Source organism: Lissotriton helveticus, chromosome 8 (genome assembly GCF_964261635.1).
Source record: "Lissotriton helveticus chromosome 8, aLisHel1.1, whole genome shotgun sequence".
NCBI classification, from domain to species: domain Eukaryota; kingdom Metazoa; phylum Chordata; class Amphibia; order Caudata; family Salamandridae; genus Lissotriton; species Lissotriton helveticus.
The window spans coordinates 50,107,468-50,135,130 of NC_136069.1; the positions used below are offsets into that span (position 1 = coordinate 50,107,468).

Consider the following 27,663-nt stretch of genomic DNA (forward strand, 5'->3'; position numbering starts at 1 on the left):
CCATATTATTCATACTGGTAGGCTTTCTATGTTAAGATTGCTGGGTCTGGAAAAACTAAGTGGGGATTTACAATGCAACATAGTGATTGAGGGTGTATGTATGAATCAGACATTATTATTACCACCCAAAGGAAACCTTTTTGTGCAACCTTAGAATAATACAAGATTGAGGGGGAAAAGTCATAAGGTTCTAAACCTGTTCCCTGCAGTTTATATACAGTACATAGCTCACTATTTTAGAATGACTGTGGCTTATGAACTCCACGTATCAAAAGGATTCCCATTATATAAGCAGGAACCCAATGAGTGCTACGTACAATAAAAATACAATCAGTGATCTGCATGTTACGCTTTGCAGCAGACACACCGATTCCCTATGCTAATTTATGATGATTCAACTGTGACTAGACAAAACACAGATCCCTCCAGCAAGTGCATTTACCACCAGATTTATCTTTGTTATTATCCCCTGAAAATTGCAGGCCACAGAACTTCATTTGCAGTAACAAAATACTTTAAAATAAAGAATGTTTGTCACCAATTAAGTAAGCAGAACAGACGTTCTATCACATTTGACATTGTTACCAGTTGCTTTGCGACATCCTTTTTAACAAATGTGTAAGTTGACTCACATTACATTGTTCATGACTCCGCCCCTCATTACTCCATCCCCTATCTGCTGCCACACCCTGACCCTCAATTTATGGGATAGCCGAGCAAATACTTTCTATTCCCAGCTCGGTCAAGAGCACAATTAGACATTTTTGTTGAAGAACAAGTTACCTACCTTCGGTAATGTATTATCTGGTGGAGACACAGTCTAGTTGCAGATTCCTTAACTTTTGAATTCTCCCCAGGTGCAAGAAAGGATCTGGAAAATTTTCAACAGTATCTCTGCACGCCGGGAAACTGCGCTGTATGGCTCCGTGATTACACCAATCTTCCGTGCCAGAATGCGGAACCACTACAGAAATTTGGCTCTGGACACAGTGTGCCAAAAAAGTTCAATATATCTTAAAAACATAAAAAGAAAATGGAAATTAATGGTATGACCATACCCAGGTAAGGCCCATAAGAAAAGACCAAAAGGAATGATGAGGTATTCCTTTTTTTATTTGAATATATTTTATTAGCATTTCTTAATCATTGGCAGTTATGTTCAGTACATACGACTTACAATAAACAGTGAAAGAGTAAAAAATAATTATACAGCATTTGTAGTTCTTTTCTCTTTTTTTTACACCATTATAGTGACTACATTATTCAACAGTGATATGCACAAAAAAAAAATGAGAGACAGTTCGTGTACAGTGGTGGTCGCATTTGGTGTGTCGTCTGTCCCTGTATGTGTGGTGTCGTTCGGTACAGGCGATGGTTCTGGGGAGGGCATAATGATGAGCTGTAATGTGGGGCTGCATGTTCTCCCTAGGAACAACGTGTTCCCTGGCCATACCCTGCAGTCAATGCGCGGCGTATCGTGTATCATGTTAGCGTAAGAGGAGGTACTGAGCGCCAAATGAAGTACAATTACCAATATCATATATGAAAATTTAGAAGAGTCTTACCAGTGGTGAAAGTACCCTGGTTTTGTAACATAACCATTGTATGAACAGGGGGGTGGGATAAATCAGGGAAGAAAAGAAGGAGAAGAGCGAAGAAAGACTTCTTCAGGTGTACAAATAAGAGGGGGGAGATTGCGAAAAGAAATAGGGTCCGAAATAATTAGAGTGAGGTGAGAGTGCTAATGAGGCGTGAGGAGTGCTGATGTGTTATCGCAGGGGGAGTTCCATTAGGTCACGGCGAAGATGTAGGTCATGTCCAACGTGTGGGGTGGGGGGTTCCCGTCTAGGGGGAAGGGGGAGGGGAGAGAGTGCAGCTGTGCCTAGTTTTCAGGAAAGCGCTAGTATCAAGGGGCGCGGGGGTGTTTGATACATTTTGCGTTATGCCCTCGTGTCATTGCTGCGTTGTAGATTTGCATGTCGTGTCATGCGTCCAGTTACAGGTGGGGAGGGAGGTGGTGGGCGCGTGGGGTTACTGCCGTATCCCATGTCTATGGTCAGTTCGAAAGAGGGCCATATCTCAAGTGATTCCTTGTTCCAGGCTTGCTTGCTGGAAGGACTTCAGGATATCATCCCAGAGTTGTGCAATAGGGAATTTCCTCAGTCCCGCCGTCTCCTCTTGGCGCAATATCGTGCCTCCGCCCTCGCCCAGTTGGTAAAAGAGGCATACCAATGTCGAATTTGAGGGGGCTCGCTGTTCTTCCAGCATTTGGTGAGCAGACGTTTGGCCGTAACGTGGAACATTGACTGGACTATTCAACACCATTGCCCATTCTTTGTCCGTCCAGGCCCTCCCTCTATCCGCCGCCCATTTGTCTCTTAGTTGTAGGGTGGAGTGCTTGCGCTAACCAGTGCACCACATGGGTGCCATTACCCATTACATGTAGGTATTGCATGAAGTGGTGCTTTGGCGGCTCCTCAGACATGTCACCCCAGGTACCCGCTAGCGCACGTGCTAGAGACGCATGCAGCAGAAACTGCCCGGCCGGCAGGTTTGTGCCCGCAGCGTGTTCAGCAAAAGTAAGCAAGGTTCCGTCCGCATAGAGGTCTCCTAGTGTCTACACTCCCGCCTGTGCCCATCTCTCCAGCATGGCTTCCATCACCACTCCATCCTTTCTGGGAGTGCCCAGCAAGGGGAGCGCCGGGGCGTACGGCCTCACCACTCGGGTTAGCTTTAAGCAGCGTAGGAAACACCTGCGTGCCACCGCTAGGTGCAGTTGTGAAGAGCGGGGGTCTTAGCCAGGGGATGGAACAACGTGCAAATTTGTGTGTGGTTCCAGTGAGTGGTGTCTGTGGCAGTGTCTTCCAAATTCCTGCCGCACAGCCATCCCGCTACCCACTGCAGCTGTGCTGCCAAATAGTACAACTCCAGGTTGGGGACCGCAAGGCCCCCAGCTTCAGTGGTCATATACAGCTTTGCCAGCGCCACACGGGGTCTACCTGTATTCCAAATAAGGCCGCGGAGTAAGGCTTCCAGGTCGCGAAACACTCTGGTAGGGACGTAGCTCGGGATATTGGCGTAATAATACATTAGTCGTGGTAGGACTATCATTTTCGCCAGCGCCATGATGAAGTATTCATAACCATAGGTATGACAATACCAAGTCAAGATAAAGGAATAAGATACAATGGACCACTGATTCCCACAATTACACGCCGGTATATAAAACCAGTACTGAAAAGGGGTATAACCCTTACACTACAGTGAGGCTTATGGGCAGGGTGTTAAGGAATCTGCGGCTAGACTCTGTCTCTACCAGATAATACGTTACTGAAGGTAAGTAACTAGTTCATCTGATAGAGACATCTAGCTGCAGATTCCTTAACTTTTGAATTAAATACCATAGCTAAACCCACCCGGAGGAGGATCTGTGAACCCATCCTACAAAAGTTCCCAAAGAGTACTAGCAGGTCGAAATTAACCACAGACCAGACAGAAGTAGGAAGTAGATGAAAAAAACATGGCTCCTTATAAAAACCGTGGGAATGACCACAGACACTGTAAATAAGAAACAACCCCGCAGGGAAAGGAAAAACCCAAACCTCAAGGAGAACAATATTAAACTCTGTCAGAAGACATCTGAAAATAGTCAGACAGTAGCATTTAACTCCCAAAGGGTAAGTGAACCCTTGGACTAGATGGGCTAAAGGCAAAGTGAATGCCATATACACTGTATTCTCTACATCAGTAAATACATATCTGAAGGAAACCTTACCTAATAACGCAATAAAAAAAAAGGGTTTCCCCAAATCATTCTCATTAAAACTAAGATGAATAACCCATTCATCTCAAAGTCTGGATTACCAAACCGAGTATCAAGGTAGATAAACATCATAATCCATCCTTGAAACAGATAGATAATTTAGCCAAATTGACCACCTGAAGGTTCACATAATGTATATTGCCTGTTGAAACGAAAAGATAACAATTAGCAAACATGAATCTGTCATAAAAAATGTAAATATTATATCCAGATCTATATCACCACATTCCACACATACATATGGATCTGAATCCAAAGTTACAAAGAAGAGAGATGCAAATCACAGCTTCACAATACAATTATTATTTGTTGCTTGTTTTACAGGTAGCAGAATTATAACAGAGCATGTGTAAACACATATGCAACACACTTAGGCAGCCTTTGTACACACACATGAATGAACTGAAAAACCAGCCCCAAAGTACCATACAATATAGTATAAAAAGAGATATTGCACCCTCCACGAAACACCTTGGGTGACTTAATATCAAGATAATGCTTCCTGCCAAAAGTATCTTAACAGGCTGGTAATACGTAATGAAAAACTACATTAAAATGACACCTTGCTACCAACAAACACCTACAACACTTGGCCTAGATGGCCATGATGAATAAAATAAGCCAAGTCCCTGGGAATAACCCAAAAAGCAAACCCAGTTCAAATAATTGTCCATAAGATATACAAGCCAACATCTAATCTGACCGTGAGACAGACAAGGGCCCATATAGGCATATTTTAGCTCTCCAAGAACAATGAAGCACTAGATCATAACCTCGCACTATGATCCCCTAAAAGACCGTAAGGTACAGAAAATAACAAATGCTTAATAGAGAAAGGGAACTGTCCCCAGGGAGACAGAGAACATCCAACCTCCTGATAGGAAACGTATGACTATGAATATTACCAGTTCCGAAGAATATGGAAATAACCAGAAAGTTCTTAAAGTGAAAAAGCAAACCTTCTCTTCTGATTAAATATTTCCAACCATGTAAGGCATGGCCGTAAACAACCCTAAGGCAAATATTTCAACACTGCATCTCAGGTAATCTCAGAAGCAGTACTCACTGGACAAACATGTTCCAAAATTGAACATAGTAATAAACATCACCTCCAGATATGGAGGAAGCAAAGACTGAAAGTATTTAAAAGAATACGCATCGAACACTCTGAGCTTGCCAGATGTAACACCTCCAGCAAAGAGGGGCACACTTCCATAGATAAAATTCCTATGTACAGGTAAGTGAACTCAACACATTAAAGCTGGCATGACCCCACACCGGGAATCTTAGCTTAAATTCCACCCAACACAAAATCTATCTGTGCACCACCTGAATTGGATGAAAAGTGCCCTTCGCTAAAGTAGCGAAAGGGACTGTTTTGGACAAACCAGAGACCAAAATTACCCTGAAGTGAAAATTCTGAGTATTCACAAAAAACAAGTATACACTCTGTATACAAGGTCTCACCATTGGCAAAAGTAATATGTCTCTATAAAAAATACTGCAAAACAAAGAATATACATCAGGTATCCTTATACCACTTAAATTGTTAAAAATAATATTGAAACAATAAGATCTTTAACCCGCAGAAACACTAATCAGGTGTAATCAGAAGAGGGACATGTCAATGCCCTAACAAAGATAGGACCTTTGAGATCATAAAAAACAGTATCAACTGTACAACTTAAGTATAGTGTTATAATTAAAGAACATATGACAGAGAAAGAGTTATTAAGACTCTGTATCACTTCTCCTATCTCATAAGTGTCTCAATGCTGAATTGGCCTCTGAAAAACCTGAAGCTCTTAACCATGCACAACGCTGGAGCGCCATCGAAGATGCCATGGCCCACCCTACTGTATCAGCAGTTTCCATGCCACATCTGATTATCAGCTAGATGCCTGTTGTCCATTTCTAATCAGGTTTTCAACATCAGAACGGAGGTTATTCAGAATCGAGGGCAACATAGTCTGCAAGGTGTCCCACAAAGCATGGGAAAACAGACCAAGAACACAGAACGTGCTGCTGGATCTCAACGCAGAACTAGCAAATACAAAGATGTGTCTGCAACATGCATCATGCGACGCCTGACCCTGCGTGCAGGCCAGGTCGCTCCCCACGCCGCACAGCACCACCTGTGCGTCTGTGCTTTCCCCCGTGTTGCCGCCACTGCCGCGAGTTCGCAGCTGCTGTGCCTGCCCGTCTCCGTGCTGCCTGCTTTGTTACATAATATTGAGTCTGTACTTTTATTTATTTTCTGTACCCCTGTGTGTTTTGCCTATTTGTCTTGCCTAATTGTATAGCCCTTCTGTGGTTCATCACTCCCCCCCTTTTTCTTCTGTATCCATACCGCCCCGTTCCCGCCGCTGCTCCCCTGCGGCACCGCCCCCTCGCTCGCCCACTCACCGCCCCACTCCCGCCTCCCAGCTACTCCTCCCTCCCACCTCGCCTTAAATGGCGGCCGCTGTGCGGCAGTGAGAGCGACCCCTGACCCTGCTTGCAGGCCAGGTCGCTTCTCACGCCGCACAGCACAACCTGTGCGTCTGTGCCTTCCCCCCGTGTTGCCGCCACTGCCGCGAGTTCGCAACTGCTGTGCCTGCCGGTCTCCGTGCCCCCGATCCCTGCTGCCTGGTTTGTTACTTTATATTGAGTCTCTACGGTTCGTCACCGCCCCCTTTTTTCTTCTGTACCCATACCGCACGGTTCCCGCCGCTGCTCCCCTGCGGCCCCACCCCCTCGCTTGCCCACTCGCTGCCCCACTCCCGCCTCCCAGCTACTCCTCCCTCCCACCTAGCCTTAAATGGCGGGTGCGTGCAGCGGGCACGCCAGAGGCAAGCCCGTCTGCGCCAGTCCGCGCCTGAACCGTGCCCAGGGCCAGAACCCCTGGTCTCTGCATACGCCATGACACCAGACTCCGATACAACGCCAACAACCTCCATGCACTCAACACCGGCCACAGCTGCTTCCAGGCGGCCCCGAAACGCACCCACGGACCTTTCTCCTGCCGCACCTACAGCTTCACCTGCGACAGAACAACAAAACCACCAAGGACTGGACCCAATTACCTCCGCTGCATACTCTTTAACACACGCTCCGTACGCAAACAAGCCGTCGAGTTCTGGGGCCTCCACCCCAGATGTTGCCGTCTTGACCGAGATCTGGTGGAACGACTCCTCGGCTCCCGACATCACCATAGCCATCCCGGATGGCTACAAGATCTCCCGCAGAGACCGCACCAACGGAATTGGAGGAGGAAAAGCCATCGTCCACAAATCCACCCTCAAGGTCTCCACCCGCTCAGACGACACCCTCAGCACCGCTGAACACCTGCACTTCCGGATCCACACCGACCCCAACACCACCCTCAGAGGAACACTTGTCTACAGACCCCCCGGACCCTGGCCACAGTTCAGCGACTCCCTCGCCGACCTGGCTCGCACCCACGCACCCACTTCACGGACTACATCCTCCTCGGGGACCTGAACTCCCAACTCAAGAAGAACAACAACACCAACTCTGCCACCCTGATCGCCAACCTCGTCCTCAGACAACTCGTCACTGCCCCCACCCACGCCGCCGGCCACACGCTTGACCCCATCTTCTCCACAAGCACCCACGTCTTCTTCGCCCACATCACCGAACTCCACTGGACCGATCACCGCTGCATCCACTTCACCTACAAGAAACCCACCACTCACCACTGCACCCAACAGCTGCCCCACCGCTGCTGGAACACCGTCACCGAAGACAAGCTGGCCACCACACTCTCCCAGAATCCAACCACCGACCCAGACGCCGCCGCCCACAACCTCAGACAGTGGATCAACGATTGCGCCAACACCCTCGCCCCGCTCAAGAAACTCTCCAACAGCCACACCAGCAAGAAAGCCACCTGGTTCACCGAAGAGCTCCAGACCTCTAAACGAGCATGCCAGAAACTGGAGAAGAAATGGCTCCACGAACGAACACCAGACAGCCACGCAGCCCACAAGGACGCCATCCGCAGACATCACCACCTCATCAGATTAACCAATAAATTTTCCTTCAAAACCTGCCTGGACAACAACGCACACAACAGCAAAGAGTCCTTTAGCATCATGAAGGAACTCTCCAACCCCAGCGCCAACGACATCCTGCCCTCGCAAGAACTGTGCGACTCGCTGGCCACCTTCTTCCACCGCAAAATCGCGGACATCCACGACAGTTTCAACACCACAACTGCCACGACAACGCCAGACTCCACACCCCCTATGAACACACCCGCCTCAACAACCTGACCTCCTGGACCAACGTCAACGACGAGGAAATACGTAAGATCATGAACTCCATCCACTCAGGATCTCTGTCAGACCCTGCCCACACCACATATTCAACTAAGCAGATACAACCATCGCACCCCAACTACTGAAGGTAATCAACATCTCCTTCGAGACAGCCACATTCCCAGAAAGATGGAAGCACGCTGGGATCAACGCCCTTCTCAAGAAGCCCCAGGCGGACCCCAAGGACCTCAAGAATTTCCGGCCCATGACCCTGCTCCCGTTCCCGGCAAAGGTCATCGAGTAAATAGTCAACACACAACTGACCCGCTACCTCGAGGTCAACAACATTCTAGACCCGTCCCAGTCCGGATTCCGAAAAAAACCACAGCACCGAGACAGCCCTCATCGCCGCCACAGACGACATCAGGATCCAACTAGACAACGGCGAAACATCAGCCCTCATCCTCCTGGACTTGTCAGCCGCCTTCGACACGGTCTGCCACCGCACACTAAAGACACGCCTCGAAGAAGCCGGAATTCAAGAGAAGGCCCTGGACTGGACCACATCCTTCCTCTCAGGCAGAACTCAGAGCGTCCGCCTCCCCCCCTTCCGCTCCGAAGCCACCGACATCATCTGCAGCGTACCCAAGGGCTCATCCCTCAGCCCGACGCTGTTCAACGTCTACATGGCCCACGTCGCCCGCCAGCATGACCTCAACATCATCTCCTACGCCGACGACACCCAGCTCATCCTCTCCCTCACCAAGGACCCGCACAACGCCAAAACTAACCTCCACGAGGGAATGAAGGCCGTCGCCGAATGGATGAGGAGCAGCCGACTGAAGCTCAACTCAGACAAGACGGATGTCCTCATCCTCGGATCCACCCCCTCGGCCTGGGACGACTCCTGGTGGCCGACCACGCTGGGACAGCACCCACAACCACCGACCACGCACGCAACCTTGGAATCATCCTCGACTCCTCCCTCTCCATGTCGAAGCAGGTCAACGCCGTCTCCTCCTACTACAACACCCTCCGCATGCTCCGCAGGATCTACAAGTGGATCCCAACCGAAACAAGAAGAACGGTGATACAGGCCCTCGTCAGCAGCAGGCTGGACTACGGCAACGCACTCTACGCAGGTATCTTGGCCAAACACCTGCGACGACTACAACGTATCCAAAACGCCTCCACCTGACTGATCCTCGATGTCCCCCGTCACAGCCACATCAACCCCCACCTGAGAGACCTACAATTGGCTCCCCATCGACAAGAGGATCACCTTCAAGCTACGCACCCATGCACACAAAGCACTCCACAACACCGGACCAGCCTACCTCAACAGCAGACTCAGCTTCTACACCCCCACCCGCCAGCCTCGCCCTGGCCGCTGTCCCCCGCATCCAACGAACACCCTCTGGCGGTAGATCCTTCTCCTTCCTCGCCGCCAAAACCTGGAACACTCTCCCTAACCACCTACGGCAGACCCGAAGACCTGCTCATCTTCAGAACACCACCTAAAGTTTCAAAGGAGGTATAGAAACCTCGGAATAACCATGGACTGCACGCTATTGATGAATGCCGAAGTGGACAAACTAGCAAGATCAAGCTTTGTTACTATAAAAACCTTGCAAAGAATTGTCCCCCATTTGGAATTTCCACACAAGGTCCAAGCTGCCATCTTCCTTGTTCTGTCCAATAGCCTCTACCACGGATCACCTTTAACGACCATGAAAAGACTACAACGGATTCAGAACTCGGCTGCAGACAACTCTTGCATATAAAACCGCAAGACTGCATCTCCCCTGCCTTGAAAGCCCTGTATTGGTTACCAGTTGCCAGAAGATCCACGTTCAAGCTGCTTTGTATCACCCACAAAGTGATACATGGAGCAGGCCCGCTCTTCCTCAGGAATAAAATCACCAAACACATTCAACAAAGGAACCTCTGCTCTAGAGTGGGACTTCGCCCCAAAATCCCAGGATATAAGAAAAAAACATGGGTGGCACATCCTTATCTCTTCAAGCAGCCATACTGTGGAACTATTTACCCCCAACATAAGATCCACGGATAACCGCCTTTTCTTCAGAAAACTACTCAAGAATTTTCTCTTCCCCACATAAGTACCATACGCAAACAGAAATATACAGCATATCCCTCTGTAGATAAGCATTTCTTTGTACTATAGATATGTACCTACATATATGTATTGCTCTGTATAAACGTGTAGAATAATTGTTTTCAAATAATATATATAGATATTCATTAGTTCTGCAAAACAAATGTACATATTACTGATATTATTCTGTTTTTAACATGTATATAAGTGACTGCATAAATAAGTAAATCTTCTATCATAACTATTTATCTACAATTGCTTCACTATTGAATTACCAAAAAAATAATATATCTAAAAACAAATAAATAAAATAGATTTTAAGTACAACACTTGAAAGCCGGAGTTTATTTCATGAATCTTTAATCTACATATACTTCCTTCCTTTATGCACCTATATACCTTCCATGTTCTTATGGATCTATATATTTATTACTTTTCTTCTAATTTAGCATATCCAATACACTACTCTATTTCTAACCATACACCTCTCCCAATATATCCTCTACCTCAACTATCTCACTCATCTCAAACCTCTTTCTACTACTCTTTCTAATGCACTACCCTATTTCTCACCCTATAGCTCTATCAATATATCATCTACTCTCTCATTCATCCCAAACCCCATATCACTACTATTATTATTAATAAATATTTATAGAGCGCCTGGCTACCCTTAGGCATCCTTGCGCTATCAGTGACAAGCAGAGCAAAAGAACTTGCACTGATTAAGGCAGACTCTGAAAGAGCCAAGTCTTCAGATGCCTCCAGAAGGAGAGATGGTGAATGGTTGAACGCAGCTGGATAAGGAGAGTGTTCCATAGTTTGGCCGAGTTGTGGGAAAACGTGCGACGGCCTGATCGTGCTCTCTTAATTTCTGGTATCACTGCCAGAAACTGGCTGGCTGACCGGAGACATCTTGTTGGATGGTAAAAGGCCATGTCCCCCAAAGTGTTTTATGAGCTGTGCACAAAGCTTTGAACTTGATCCTGTAGCTTATCGGCAGCCAAGTGAAGTTTTTTTTGAACCAGCTTAACTGATTGCCGGTAGGGAGTGTGATAAAGCAGCCTGGCTGCTTAATTCTGTACTACCTGTAGTTTCCTTATGGTGGCCTTTGTGGTGCCTAGGTAGAGGGAGTTCGCGTAATCTAACAGCGAGAGCACCAATGCCTGCACTATAACTCTTCGTGCCGGAACTGGGAGCAATGGGAGGATTTTCAGCAGCATTCTGATAATGCCAAAACATGATGCGGCTAACTTCATTGCTTGGTTATTAAAATTGAGAGATTTATCTACCCTGCATCTCAAACTTTTGATCTGACCTTTGGGGGTTGAAGGTAGACCAAGACATTTAGGCCAACTTAGTCCCACTGATTCCATTGAAGCACAGGGGTGGTTATCTAGGATCATTAACTCAGTCTTGTCTCCATTGCGCTTGAGACAAGACTGGTCCATCTATGTGGCCACAGCTTCTATACAGGATTCAAGATCAATTGGTGTATTCTTTGGATGCTTTAATGCTACTACCAATTGCATATCATCCGCATATGGAATAATTTGAATCTTGTAAGGTAGGACTAGTTCGGCCAGGGGTTTGAGATAAATATTAAAAAGGGTGGGACTCAATGATGATCCCTGGCGAACTCCATACGAGAGTGGCAGACATTTGGAAGTGTAATTCCCCTCGAACACCTGAAATACTCTATCTTTCAGGAAGGATTTAATACATGTCAAGGCCTTGCCTGAGACTCCCACCCTTCTGGGCCTGTCAAATAAGATGTTCTAATTGACTGTATCAAATACGGAGCTCAGGTCAAGTAGGATGACCGCTACTGTCCCTCCCTGATCAAGGAGATGATCCTCCACTACTAAGACTCCCAAAATAACCCTTTCTAGACTCTTCCCTTCTCTACCCCTCCTTGAATCATCTCTTACTTCTTTTACTTTTCCGATCCCCCACAACAAGCATTTCTAAACCCTTCCCTCTGACTCTTCCCCCTCCACATCCCTTTTACTCATCCCAAGCCTCCTCCTACTGCTATGACCTCCCAAACAACAACAACAAAGGTTTAAATCCTTCCCTCTTCTACCCCTCCAATATCCTTTCAATCCAAATAAGAGACTAGCATGTCCACCTGTCAAATTAATTTCATATTTCACTATACTAATTTACCACTAATCCTTTATAGGTTCCGTAGTAACGTGCTACTTGCCAAAAAAGCACTTCAACACCTCATCAGGGGTAGCAAGCTCTATATAAATGCAAACTTTTTTCCCTCTTCTATTCCTCCACTATCCTTCTCAATCCAAATAACTGACTAACATATCCACCACTCAAATTACTTTAATATTTTACTATACTAATTCACCATTAATCCTTTATGGGTTCCGGAGTAGTGTGCTGCTCGCCGAAAAAAATGCTTCAACACCCCATCAGGGGTAACAACCGCTATATAAATGCCAACCTTTTTCCCTCTTCTATCCCTCCGCTATCCTTCTCAGTCCAAATAACTGACTAATATATCCACCACTCAATTACTTTAACATTTCACTATACTAATTCTCCACTAATCCTTTATGGGTTCCTGATTAGTGTGCTACTCGCCGAAAAAACGCTTCAACACCCCATCAAGGGTAGCAAGCGCTATATAAATACAAACTTTATCCCTCCACTATCCTTCTGAATCAAATAACTCACTAACATATCCACCACTCAAATTATTTTCATATTTCTTTTCAAATTACTTTCATATTTCACTATATTAATTCTCCACCAATTCTGTATGGGTTTTGGATTAGCGTGCTACTTGCCGAAAAAGCGCTTCAACGCCTCATCAGGGACGCCTCGTAAGCACTATATAAATGCAATTACAATACAATTATGATAAAACATTGTATATATGCTGGCATATAAGTACTGTTTATAGTGTACTCCTACTATGTGCTCCTTTTTATTTTTTTATTTTAAACAAGTTTATTGCAAAATCCGAAACGTACACAGCCTTTTTTTCGCCACAACCCGAGGGCCGGCGGCATATGTATCGCAGCGCTTTATACACGGCTCTTTTGCCAACAACCCAACGGGCAGACAGCGTGTAGTGTTTGAATTCACCCTTCCTGTCAATGTGTGCTCCGTTCAAAAGAAGAAATATTGCTTTCTCATATTTACAATTGGAAACCAAACTATCTCCCCATCCCCCCATCCAAACAGTACACACAGAACCTAGGCAGTAGCTACCATTTAATCCTTCCCAGTCCGCATCTTCATGTTACAATTGACCATCTTATTGCAGTGTCACATACTTCACAATCCCCTAGAGCCACCAATCTCGGTTCCAACATTGTTCCTCATATCTGCAAGTATGCCATGTGTCGTCCTGCGCTCATTGCCCCACTTAGAAATCGCCTCATCCCGACCGCAGCCAACCCGTGAATGGTTCCCAGATGTCAGAGGGCCGGGATCTACTAGGCATTAATTCCCAGAAATTGGAGAACTGGTCCCTGCAGTAGGTGACTGCTTTCAGCCATCCCTCTACTGTGGGCGGCGCAGTTTTTTTCCAATGTATATCCCTACTATGTGCTCCTTAACCTAGTTTCCTAGGGTGGGTGATCAGCCAAGAATGCTCTACTGGATGATCTAACTCTCGATTACTCAAAGTTGAATGTATGTAGGTCCCCTTCTTGGTCAAAGGTTGGGCATCCCTCCTCGCAGAGGGTAAACAGGGATAAACGGGGATGAGATGCTGATGCCAGTGACCTCAGAGTGGTCCTCTAATTTGAACACCGAAATGCGTGTATATTTATAATAACAGTATCCATGCGTCCGTGTCGAGGTTTCAGCCAGGCTGACTGTGGGTGGGATGGGTGAAAAAAGAAGTGAGGAGGCTTAATGTGTTTCTTAATATTGGCGTATTTCTATTTTCAGGATAATTATAGGTTGGTATATTCTGTAAGATTGGTCCCATTCAACTTCTTACTTCTTCGCTCTCCTAGATCGTCTATTTTGTCCAGAAGGGGGTCACCTGGAGGCTCAAAGGCCAAAGAACAAGCAGGTGGCGGTGATTATTCAAACTTTTTCTAGCTTTGTTCACGATAGATACCTTCACCACACCCAGGTGACAGTGGGAATTCTACATATTTGCCATAAAGTGAGTAAATAAAAATAGAAAAAGACCGGACTCTTCCTAATTAAAGGCCCTTGTGATTATATCCTCCTGGTATCTCCATTTGTTTGGGGGGAGAAATTAACTGTTATTGTTCTAGCGTGGATTACTTCTGTCCACATCTAACGGGTCACTACTGACATATGAGGGAGAGGGTCAAACAACTCCACCACCCCGAACCCCCTAAGGCAATATGTAAACACAAGAAGGGGTGGGGAGACTAAAATTGTGATACACGTGTAACTACACGAGACAGACAAAACAAATCTGTTTTGAAAACTGCCCTCACTCACACACAAAAGTGTGTGACATGCTTCATCATCGGGTCTGCTTACAAAACGCTCTGGTGTAGCCTCGATCAGGGCGGAGCATAAGGGAGGGGGAAGAAAACAAAAAAAGGACAAAAAGACGAGACACAACACAAATGTAACAAACACAGTGATAAGATGGTGAGTATCACCCTGTGACTGGGAATGGTGATAGAACAAAGTGCAGCGTAGGACAGTGTTTTAAAACTAGTTTGTGGATACCACTAAAGCCTTTATTTATAGGTTCCACAAACAGGGTTAAAAGAATTGAGGATGGGTCATGTTAGTCGAGAAAATTAGGTTCTCACAACACTCCTCCTGGTACTGCTTGTGCCAACATGTTTCAACCGACTTACTGTGCCATAAAGGTCACTCCGGTCTTCTTCAGGACGTCTATCTCTCCCAGTCCTGATGTGCGCCTAGCCGCAGTTCGGTTAGAGGGTGGATAAGAAAAGATTTCTCTAGATCATGAATTGATCATGTTGTGTGGAGGAAATTCCCACCATCACGGGATGCAACATACGAGTTTATCAATGATTAAAACTCAAAATGGCGCCCAGCAGGGAGGTCTCCAGAGCACACAACTGTTCGGACGGAATACCCCTCCAAATGTCGCTGCTTCCGGGTCGCCGCATAGGGTGTTTTGTCTGTCACATGTAGTTACACGTGTATCACTATTTTAGTCTCCCCACCCCTTCTTGTGTTTACACTTCTAACGGGTTCCAGTACTTTTTAGTACCGCACTCTTTGCCCGTTTTCCAGCGACACCTATTTTCCTAGACGTGATCAATTACTGTAAATTCACAAGAGAAATTAGTGGGTACCCTGTCTGGACTAACCCGAACTCCACCGTTACCTCAGGCCGGTTAAATAGAAGAAAAAAAAACCTAAGTTAAAGGAAATCAGGGAAAGAAATAAGGAATAAAGTAAAATGCCCCAACTCTCCTCCCGGCCTCCCCGTATTTACAGACCCAGCCCAACCCTCTCCCGTTATGTCCCTCCCTTCTTTTTCACGTACCGCGACTGCCGCAACGCTTGTACGCGACCACCACTCTTCAGGAATCCCGTCGGGTTTGACGTCTTTGATCCTGGATTTGCCGGGAAGGATTTTTGGGTGTTCTCCAGCCAATCCCCTGCAGCCTCCTTGCTCTCTTTGTCTTCCTGCTTCTTCTAGCCCCACCTACGTTCACCATCTTCCTTCCTCTTCCCTCTCTCTGTTGGTCTCCTTTTCTCCTCCTATTGGGTGTTCCTATTGAATCCCTATCTTCTCGACATCACCTTTCACCCGTACGGGACAAGGATCCTTCTTTAGTTTTACAACTTTTGTCCCTTGTTTGTTCCAGGTCTATCCTGTTCTGTCGGATGGCGTTGGAAGAGATGCAGACGAGGGAGGTAAGTGAGGGGGGCTTTCATTGGGTTTTCCTTGTCGTCCCTCACACTGACATTGCTTATTCTCTTGTGATAGCCATGTCGCCTCATAGCCGAATACCTAACAACATTTGCGCAATGTATATCTAGGCCTTGTACTAAATGTTCAAGGTGTCATGACAGTGTACTAACAAAGTGGAATTGTAAGCAATGTAGTTTCAGAGAAACTAATCCTGAACTGTCATTCAAGCAAATGTGTGTTAAAAGTCAACATGTAGAAAAGAAGGCACTGAAGAAACGTGTGCATGTAAAACGTTAGTGTTTCTTCCCAGGTCTAACCTAGGCTGTGGCAGAGGGGCTAGGTTCATCCGTGCTGAGGGTGCTGAGAGAGCCTGCTTCTGTGATTTTGCCCCAGCTGCAGCTTGAAATGCTAAACCTGGTAGAAGTGTTGACTTGAGGTGTGCTGAACATACATTTGATCAAAACGTGTATATAATGCAGTATAAATCCTTTAGATAAATAAACACATAACCCCACAAAAAAACCTTCAACAATCATTCTTACCATTCAAACCTACTCATTCAACCTACACTCATACATACAAAAGAGAGATTCAACCATATGAGGGATCCAATATGAATCTGATAGGGACAAGTACTATAATTGTTGGTGATTATAAATCACTTCCATCAAGCACTTCTGATGAATCTGTCTCTCAAGGACCACTCTTCATATGTATTACTGGTCTACACGCGTTTCAGTGGAAGAACCACCTTCCTCAGGACCACGGTAAATATAAAAATGAATCTCAAATAGAGAAACCAGGGGTTATCTGTGAAATAATAATATAGATACAATGGGTTTGATATAAAATGCACTACTTTGGCAAAGACAAAGTGGTACTTATATTGTGTCCTCCATTGTGCACCGTGTGTCAGTAATGGATCCACCTCCATTCATACCATTGTGTGTACATGCTCTCAAGTCATGTGCATGAAGTGAAAAGGAAAGCACACTAGATGAGAGTGATTGAAAAATCATGTTGACAGACCTTCACCATGTAGCCAAATCTGCGTAGAGCTTACATAGTTTAAGGAAAACGAAGAAAGGAAAAAAGAAAGAAAATCAAAAAGGACCAGAGACAGGAAAAGAAAAAAGAAAGAAGAAAAAGAAAGATTAGATTACTAATTTAACTCAAGATGTATTAAGGTACCATGGGCTTTATCTACCTTTAGCCAAACAAAGCCGGTAATCACGTTCCGCATATGTCCGCAGTGTTATTGGCTGATATTACACAAACTGCAATGGTTAAACGAATCGGCTCCCATTTGTAAAAGATGCTAATTAAGTCTGAGAACGGAAGGAAACCATACAGATATAAGGCATTTGAGAGACTGAAAGGCTGTGTATAAAAAAGGCTACCTCTCTGATATTAAAACTAAGCATCTTACCATCTCGTAGACCTTCAGTCGGGCGCCTCCCTTAGTGCAGGATGGGACGAAAAATCAGGTCCACTACTTTTCAGTTCATTTTATAAAGGCTTCTAGGATGCTTTACAAACAAGCATTGGAAATGCAATAGGTCTCGCATTAGGAAAGTTTGAGCGATTGGTATTGTAAATGACACTTTTTTTTATTTATGTGTTGGTTTTGAAAATAGCAAAATTAATAGCTTTGTCAGTTACAATGTCAATAGTTTTAACTTTCGCAAATGTGACACCTATAGCATTTGTAATGCAATGTGTGTTGTATTTACGTGACTTAGATGTATTGATATTACAAATAACAATGGCTTTTAATTTTGTAAATAATTAATACTTAAATAAAAGTTATTGTAATTTATAATGGCAATAGCTTAAACGTTTGTAAATAACTTTTGTGAAGATTATGTTCAGTGTATTTTATTGTGACGAAAATCCAAGAACATTGCATTTGCACCTACACACACACAGAGCCACACACACACTCACACACACACACATATAGATGTGGTTGATCTGGGGGATATGGTGGTGGTGGATGTGGTGGTGGATGTGTTGGGGTGGTGATGGTGGATGTGGTGGTGATGGTGGTGGATGTGGGGGTGGATGTGGTGGTGGATGTGGTGGTGGTGGCGGATGTGGTGGTGGATGTGGTGGAGGTGGTGGATGTGGTGGAGGTGGTGAATGTGGTGGTGGTGGTGGATGTGGTGAAAGTGGTGGTGGATGTGGTGGTGGCAGAGATGGTGGTGGGTGTGGTGGATGTGGTGGTGGTGGATGCGGTGGTGGATGCGGTGGTGGATGAGGTGGTGGATGTTGTGGTGGTGGATGCAGTGGTGGTGGTGGATGTGGTGGTGGTGGATGTGGTGGTGGTGGATGCTGTGGTGGTGGAAGTAATGGTGGATATTTTGGATGATGTGGTGGATGTGGTGGTGGATGTGGTGGTGGTGGATGCGGTGGATGTGGTGGTGGATGTGGTGGATGTGGTGGATGCGGTGGTGGTGGATGCGGTGGTGGTGGATGCGGTGGTGGTGGATGCGGTGGTGGTGGATGTGGTGGTGGTGGATGTGGTGGTGGATGTGGCGGTGGATGTCATGGTGGATGTGGAGGTGATGGTGGATGTGGTGGTGGATGTGGTGGTGATGGTGGATGTGGTGGTGGATGCAGTGGATGTGGTGGTGGTGGATGTGGTGGATGTGGTGATGGTGGATGCGGTGGTGGTGGTGGATACGGTGGTGGTGGTGGATGGGGTGGTGGTCTTGGTGGATGGGGTGGTGGATGTAGTGGTGGTGGGTGTGGTGGATGTGGTGGTGGTGGGTGTGGTGGATGTGGTGGTGGATGTGGCAGTGGATGTGGCGGTGGATGTGGCTTTGGATGTGGATGTGGCGTTGGATGTGGCGGTGGATGTGGATGTGGATGTGGATATAGCGCATACTTATGGCATGACTAAAAAAAAAAGCATTTGCAATGCAATAGGTCTCGCATTTGCGACAGTTTAAGCTATTGGCATTGTAAATTACAATGCCTTTCATTTATGATTTAAAAACCAACACGTAAATAAAAGGCATTGCCATTTACAATGCCAATAGCTCAAACTCTCACAACTGCGAGACATATTGCATTGCAAATGTTTGTTTGGGTGTGTTAGAGACCCCATTCCCACTGACCTTAGGAGGCAAATCCATGTTTTATTGCTCTCCCATTTTACACGCTGTATTTTGCTGATCTAAACTTTACTGAGTTCCTTGACTGATTCTGTAGCTTAACTGAGCGTTGCACTCTGAAACATTGATTTACTGATTTTTTACTATATTAGCCGATTACTGGATGATTTATGAGCGGAAAATAAACCGTTATCGTTTAAACCTAAAAGGTATGTCCTTTTTGCAGTATCACATTTGTTCATAACGTCTAAATTGAAATCCTCATTTAGAATGTTTTATAGGGAAACAGTTCCAACAGGAGCACCAAAATCTGCTAAGCGGTTAACACCGCTCTCTGTATTTCAGTCGCTCAAGAGAGTAAGGTGGAGAACCGTGTCAAATGCTGTATTTCTGAGCTTCTTCTCGAAAGCAAATACAAACCTAATTACCAATTTACCACCAACCATACAACATCAAGATAACTTGAAATTACATTTTTGGTCCTATAATAATATGTAAGGAAAGCGCATTATCCTGTATTCAAAATATACTGTACCCCAATAGTTCATGACTTGAGTCAGATTAGTAGATTATCCTGTTTTTCAATGCTTCTGGTTATTTGGCGGCACAAAAATCCAACGTTTATTAAATTTAACTGTTTTGTACACCTTCGTTCGCTTACTTAAAGCAGGAAAGAGATATTTTGAGCCCTCAATGTACAGCACATACTTTGTCTATTCCTCCCTCATATCTATTTTGGAAAGACATCGAAATATGTATTATCCTAAAATGCGAAATGCAGTAGTATTTCAATGCCTCGTCTTCCGCGGGGTATCGAAATGCAGACGAAAACAAGACGAGGTGGCATGATATGGTGGTCACGTGATGCAGCGTGGTTGCTGCGGACGCCCAACGTGGCCGTTCTTCTTGTAATAGGGACGATGCGTGATCATCGAACGGAGCCGCCAGAATCGATATACCGATGACACTGATCTAGGCAAGCGGCTGTCCTAGGCGAAGACCTACTCACGGGAGCATCCGCGGTGCACGAGAAGGAGCTCAGAAGGAGGACACAGGAAGCGACGTGTCAGTGACGTAGGTACAGGCCGGGAGGCTATTGTCGACAGAAGTCTACTCACCAAAGCCTCCTTGTACTGGAAGGGGGCAGAAGTCTACTCACCAAAAAGCCCCCTTGGAATGGCTGGGTGACAGGGGTCCTTCAGCGACCCAAGGCTTCTGGACGCTGCTGAGGGGAGCAGAGAGAAGGAGGGGCGCGCAGCAGGTAAATTTTGCCATTCTGTGCCAGCGTTACCTCTGTATTGAAGAGTAATTGCATTTATTTATCGTTTCATGCACCTGACAGGGCGCCGAAGCGTCAGGTAGCAGAACCCCGGCGTCCTACACACACCACGGGAGCCGCAGCTTCCCTCTCCCACCCACACTGCGGCAGGCAGGCCTGCTCCGGGCAGCTGCTGCAGTGATGTGCAGGAGCCCTCTGTCCGCCCCCACCTGCTCCGGGCAGAGCATTGATGTCAATGTCAAGCCAGGCACACACAACGAGGCAGCCGCAGGCACCCCAGACTTGAAGCCGTGTAAGATAGCAGGACACACATTTGTTCACGGTCTTCCCCAACAAAGCGCATTATTTTTAGCATGTTCCGTGTAAAGGGGATTCCGAGTCGTGACTTCCGTTTCCCTCTCTGCCAGCATGCGCCAACCCTCATGTACTGTATTGCAATCAAACCGTGGGGATGATTTTTTTTGTGTAATGCCGATTTAAGGTGACAGCTGACTCTTCCAGCTGTTTGCGTTGAGACTCAAAGTCTGTCAGTATTCACCTGGGATCTCTTAGTTTTGACCCTGCAATGCCGGTTGATCGCATAACTGACAACTTCCTTAACAAGTGATAACAAGATGTGCGCGCGCACTCATGAAAACGAAACCTAGCGTGGGGGGCGGGACTTCCGTCTTGTGCGCGAATCAGCGCCCACGGAGTTCCTGCCCGAGTAGCAGTGGTGACGCGGGGCTCCCATGCCCGAGGGAGAGCCCCGCGGAGGCTACAGAACACCGGATTGGCGGTAAGTGGGACTGTATTCGGGAGCGGGGGGGGGCGTGTGTGTATGTGTGTGCACGCGTGTGTGTGTGTGTATGTGTGCGACGGCGGGGGTGTCTCTGTATGGGTGCGTGTGTGTATGTGCGCTCGTGTGTGTGTCTCTGGTGAGGTAAGGGGGGAGCGTGTGTGTATGCAGTGTGTGGGTGTGTGTGTGCCCGCGTGTGTATGCGACGGCGGGGGTGGGTTCTCTGTATGTATGGGTGCGTGCATGGGTTCTCGTGTGTGTGTGTCTGTGGGTATGCGCATGCGTGTTGGAGCTTCCAAGGCAGGAGATGGGCACGGCGCCGTGCGCGCCCACGAGGTGCAATCTGTGCTCGTGCACCCTCTCTTGTCCACATTCCCAAATACGGCTGACAATAGGTCTAGAAGCAGACAGCAATCAAAGCTTCGCTTTGAATGCAGGTCTGCTCGACCTAAAAAGCAGGAGAAATATCATAGGTATAATCCCAGGTAATGGCATGAATTCTAATGCATGTGTGGGTCATACAAAATGTATCCTACAGCTCTCCTGTGTGTCTGACAGAGTCAGGGCACGGCTGAAATCCTAACCTCCCACTCGGTTATGAAAAATATATAAGTATATTTATTTATACTTGTGCCAAAATCTTCTAAGGCGGTTAGCTTAACTGACTCCTCTCACCTGCGTATGTATCGAGATATAGTCATAATGCTCGTCCAGCGCCTATTGGATGTGTCTATACAATATCTCATTCCCCTCACTGAATATATACTGGCAAATGTCACATTGCGTCTCAAACAGTGAGTGGTTCTCATATGATGTGTTCCTTCCAATAGAAATTGTCCAAAGTGCATCTGTGTTGAGTGGTCTGCCCTGTAGTGCGGTACTAGGTACTTACAAAATAAAAAACCTAAAGAACTAACCGCCCCTGTATGTCCTCTCTGCGGTTCTTAATGTTAAGGTCAGGAACTGGGATCACCCAATCACCCTCTTGCATTCTTACCTCAGTATCTGGCAGTTCAGTAGGAAAACCACGAGACTCCTGCTCTAAACACGGACCGGGCATGGCGTTTTCCAAGCCCTCGTTAATCGGATCCTTAAGTATGGCGCCGTTCCGAGGAACATCAATCCTCTCGCGGTATGAGGATGTCAGACGACATCACATGGTTAAGATTCTACATGCTAACACGCATATCTTGACGATTGTAGCCAACATATTGCTACGGCTTGTGAATGTCTAATCCTGGGTGTATTCTCAGGTCTCCATGTCAATTAAAGTCTATTGTTCGGTGCAAAAAAAGTAAATTTTTAACTAAACAATATTAAAAGCATCACGACCTATCTACAACATTTGAAATGTCACGGTCACTTAATGAGACCAACAGAACTTTCTCATAGTAGGTAAGTAGGTTTTCATCAAAATTACATTCATTACATGAATAGCTTCCTATGATCCAAGTCACCTACTGATGAAGCTAATGTAAATATATGCCCCACAACCGTACTGATTTACGTGTGTCCTAAATAGAAAGCATTCTAATACATGTACGTGTTTATGTATGCTGTAATGTTCCGCCACAGATGTAATCTCATACCCTCTAAATATCTTAAATGGAACAAGATGGTGTGGTTCTCAATACTCCTGAGTTCAGGTATGCTCTAGTACTAACAAAGACATATATCGAAGCATCGCTAAGCTCAAGTATCATTTGCCAATATTTGTAAGAGGAAAACTTGTTCCCAAGGGACCCACCATCACTGTATTAAATGGTATGAGGGCACCTCAAATTCCAATGTCAGTGTCCAGTTCGTAATAACCTTCTCAGAATGACAGAGGTTATGCCGGAGTCCTCATTAGAGGATCATACCAATAGTGACAGCTATGAGGAATGGTAAAGTTATGTGGAAACCTAAGAGGTCTAAACCAACTAGGCAGGGCTCATGTTACTTTCCACACAATTTCCTCATTCATCACTTTACGGGCTGTATCAAGGAGGAATATCCAAAAGCTTTTCCTTTCCTTCCTAGTTTTCTCTGTGTCCTGTCCAGGTTTGGTTACTATTTTCTTCAGATTGAGCCATTTGAACTCGTTCTCACTATAATGGCTGTCCATGCAGTGTCTGACTGACTGATTGAATATTTGTAAAGCGCGCTATTGCGCCGAGGCGTCTTTGCGCTGAGGAGTGTGCAAAACAGGAACAGTCTGACCATAGGTGCCTGCATTTTGTGAGTCCTAATCGCTGGCTTGTGTTCTGACAATCTTATGCGAAATTCCCTTCCTGTCTCGCCTATATATCCTAGGCCACAAGGGCAAAGGATAAAATAGACTATATTGCTGCTCCTGCAGTTGGTATGACTTTTCAATTTTCCTGACTTTTTTCCATAGGACCACGATTGGGTGGTGATGGCTGACTCACATGCTTGTCAATTACCACACCTGTGGTCCCCTAAATTAGGGGGGAGTCCATCTATTGTCTTTTGCTCCCATGCTTTTCTAGGTTTGAATCTGCTGTGTACCAACTTGTCTCGCAGGTTGGGGTTCCTTCTAAAGAATACAATGGGTTTTGACCATGGCGTGTCCTATTTGTTGACGTTGAGGATCTTCCAGTTTTTATGCAGGATCTGTTGGATCCTATTATTCAAGCTGGAATGATTAACAACACAGACCAGTGTCCAGGGGTTGTTTTTCATTACCACTGAACAAGCTATCTCTGTTGTAATAGGTAGTGATGGAGTGGCCAATCCAGATAAGTCGTGGGGGAGTTGTATTTGATGTTGTCGCTTGTGGTGAAGATGAGGTCTAGTATGTGTCCTGCACTGTGTGTGGGTTCTGAGACAAGCTTGATGAGTATGATGTTGCTCAAGCTTTCGAAGACTGCTCTGAAGCTGGGGTAGTAAAGGTCTCCCAGGTGAAAGTGGAGGTCACTGAGGATAACGTAGTCTGTAGAGTCGATGGCGAGCAGAGTCAGTGATGAGGTTGGTAGGCGAGGGTTCCGTTCAGGGTGAAGTTGTCATAGATTTGCAGCTTGTGGGCTTCATGAATGGGTGGGATTCTCTGTGGATGTTGTGCATTTGATGGAATTCTTGTAAATTATAGTGAGTCCGTCTCCTAGCTTGTGAAAACAGTCCTGCTGAGCTGGGATTGCCGTGGCGATGTTGGGAGCTGATGAGGGGTTGAGCCAGAGATGAAGAGGACAATGGGTGTGTAGCTGCTCAACTGGTCCCAGATTTCAGATGTGTGTTTGCTGAATGATAGTGTGTGCAGAAGCATGCATGTGAGAGAGTGTTGACATGCTGGTTTGCTGTGGTGTAAGGTGAGCTTGTAGGTGTTGTTGGTGCTTGTGTGGCATGTGTGTTGGGAGGGTTCTTGAGGGCGTTTTTAGAATTGAGTGGGGGATGTGTGTGGGTGGCTGCTGCTGAACCGGCAGTGGGTGCAGGTGAAAGCTCATTGCTATGTTAAATGTAAAGGGGGCCAACAACGCCGTTTTTATTTTTACATGACTATGCCGAGAGGCATGTGTTAAACCTATTTTACCTGGTGAATCTCCACACATTTTTTAACTTTAGAGGTGCACTCATGTTTTGCATTGGCTTACCCAGAAACCGGTCCCAGGGTGCTTGTTTCTGGTTCAGAGAAGAGAAGACCTGGTTTGGCAGTTCGGCTTTTACTGTTCCCATGAGGAACAGGGTCAAAACTGATTTGCATATGGCTGGATCTGAACTTGGGTGGCGAAGTGAGCTGAAGAACGATGATGCTTTCAACCCAGATCTGTGACTGGGGGTGAGTGTCTGAAAAGTTTCAGTGCTCTGTCCATCACCACCTTGTGTTTGCTTTGCATTGGCTTACAGCCAACAGAATGTTTGCCTTAATTTTTCATAACACAACGCATTTAGATACCCAGATTCACAGAGTACTTTCAAGGAAATTTTGTTTGTACGTATTATCATGCTCGATTAACCTTACAATTATGGAACCTTCAAACCGGTGTTTTTCATTCAACATGAACAACACGCAGTGGAAGCTGCATGATCTCAATTACTTGTTAACCCCTTCACTGCGAACCCCTTCACTGCGGCGGCTATTCCGCCGCAGTGCTAAGGGGGCGGGGCGGCCGCGCGGCGGCCGCATGCTGGTGACGGAACCGCTCCGTCACCAGCGTCGGTTGAGCTGTGCTCATGACGGAGCGGTTCCGTCATGGCCCGCCCCGCTCAATAGAACCCTCAGCGCAGGCGCGGAATTCGCGCCGCGCATGAGCTTTCTATCGAGCGGGGCGGGCCATGACGGAACCGCTCCGTCATCAGCACAGCGCACCCGCAGCTGATGACGGAGCGGTTCCGTCATCAGCGTGCAAGGGGTTAAATACGGATCCATTTACAAGATTAGTGCTGACTCAAGGAAGGGTGGCATATGAAAAATTGCAATTATTGTTTGTTTACTTTGGCATTGCAATTTTATTTTGTTTACTTTGGCGTCACAGTCATTGTTTGCTCACTTTAGTAAATAACAATGAAGTAATAAGATTCAGGTTTGTCCCAAACTAGGTTGTTACATGAAAGCCCACAATCATTGTTTGCCTCAGTTACCATTTGTTTAGTACATATTAGTTAGAATGAGGACAATAAATTGACAATTCACTGAAATAGCTTCTGGTGATGATACAATGTAGGAGGTGGTCAATACTGTACTTTTAGGGGTTACAGTTGGTATTGTTTTTCATTGATTTTTAGGATACCCACTGACGTATGGTCCAAATATTGGCTAGCCAGCTCTGCTCTGCTTGCAAGCATTAACTTTGGCAGTGCAATTGTTCATCCTGAAAAAGTCCCTCGGCACCCAGAGGCCCGTGATTCTATAAATAGTGATCTGTGCATAGCGCTATAATGATTGCATTATCGAGCAGCACAATGTTATAAGTAGTACCCTTGTTGTTTTTGGGTTCAACCACGAGATTGGCTGCCTGTAGCAAACAGTTTCATAGCTCTCGTGTTTTCCAGGTCTTTTCTTGAGTGTTTCATGCAGTCGAGGCCTTTTTCTTTGCATTCTGGTATTTGTAGTGATTGTATAATGAAGGAACCAGCACTACCAATCCCTGAAACAATGCAAAAATCTACGCTTGTGGACCTAGGAAATGAATGAATGACCTAGGAACCTGAAGAACCGTACCTACTAGCTTTCTGATTGGTTGTTTTCGTTGCCTCTATATCTGACCCCAATCCGGTAGGAGGAGTCTTTCTCTCATGCTGCTACTCTTTCCTCAGACCGAAGATTGAAACGCATGCTCGGCCTGGCCCATCTGTCTCCATGCCAGAAAACATCGTCGCACGGTGAGTGAAGCTCCGCGGCATTGCCTGGAGGAATAAGTCTTTCTTACTTCGAGGCCTGCTGCTGTGCAGGCCGTCTCACTCACAAGTGACTGCCCGGTCACAGCAGCTGGGAAGCCAACCGCCGCCGCGCGGCAGGAGGCAGCAGTCCGCGCGCAGTGACCGTTACACCACGTAAGGCGACCGCAGAAGGCTCCCTTCGCGTTTCCGCCCGCGCGCGGCAGGCCCTGCTGAAGGCGACGTCCAGGTGCCACCAGCCCGCGCGCAGTGACCGTTACACCACGTAGGTGACCGCGCGGGCGGAGCGGACGTTATTCGGCTCCCTTCGCGTTTCCGCCCGCGCGCAGTTGTAAGCAAGCATATCGTTTGAGACAGCCGCCACGTGGCCGTCCGCGCGCCGCATCTCTTTAAATCACCACATTCTCCTTTTTAAGTTTAAAACTTTTTTTTTTAATAAGTTTGTTGATGCACATTAAAGTTCAAAATCTTCACAATTACTTTAAGTAAATAACCGCATTTCGAGGGATTTTCTTTTTTTTCCAATTTTAATTCCCACCTTCCCTATGAGCAACCTCTCATGCATTGGCCCATGTCATGTGTACTGTAATTGCCCCTTTCGCTCTTCTTTAAAAACAAAAAAAACAGAATAAAGGAGACATAAAAGAAAAACACAGCACAACAATTTACGGCAAAATCGAGCTCGTTGTCATTTTAAAACCGCCGTGCACGGGACACCCTTCGAAGTTAAAGACCCACATTTAATGAAGTTACCCACTTCCATTGGTAAGTCCTTCATCTTGCCGCCAGTGGTTTCCCTTTGCCTACTCGCATTTGTAGTTCTGTTTAATTCATTCTAAAAGGGCGAGTACTCCCACCAACGACGCCTGGAGTACTCACTAGAAATGGTGCTGGGTAATCTGCAGATATTAACAAAAAAAGTTGTTTCTAGTTTAAATTTCCTAAAGACACAGCGACGAGTGTTACCACGCAGTGGAAGACCCTTTGCAAAGGTTGACAGGCCACCTTTCTGTTGCTTATTGCGATATGAGTGTTATACTGGTGCAACCAATGCCGAGAAAGTGTAGCAACTGCCAAAATAATTAAGTAATT

The 27,663-nt window shown here is 46.2% G+C and overlaps 1 long non-coding RNA gene across 1 annotated transcript in view; it reads right to left on the reverse strand.

The window, feature by feature from the left end:
• The window catches only part of LOC144772345 (uncharacterized), a 56,339-nt gene extending 29,520 nt beyond the window's left edge, over window positions 1-26,819 (reverse strand). The window contains exons 1-2 of the long non-coding RNA XR_013599719.1: window positions 26,396-26,819; window positions 788-1,013 (exon numbers count right to left, since the gene is read on the reverse strand). This is a non-coding gene — a long non-coding RNA (uncharacterized LOC144772345). The remainder of the gene's footprint in view (window positions 1-787; window positions 1,014-26,395) is intronic.
• Between the last annotated feature and the right edge of the window lie 844 nt (window positions 26,820-27,663).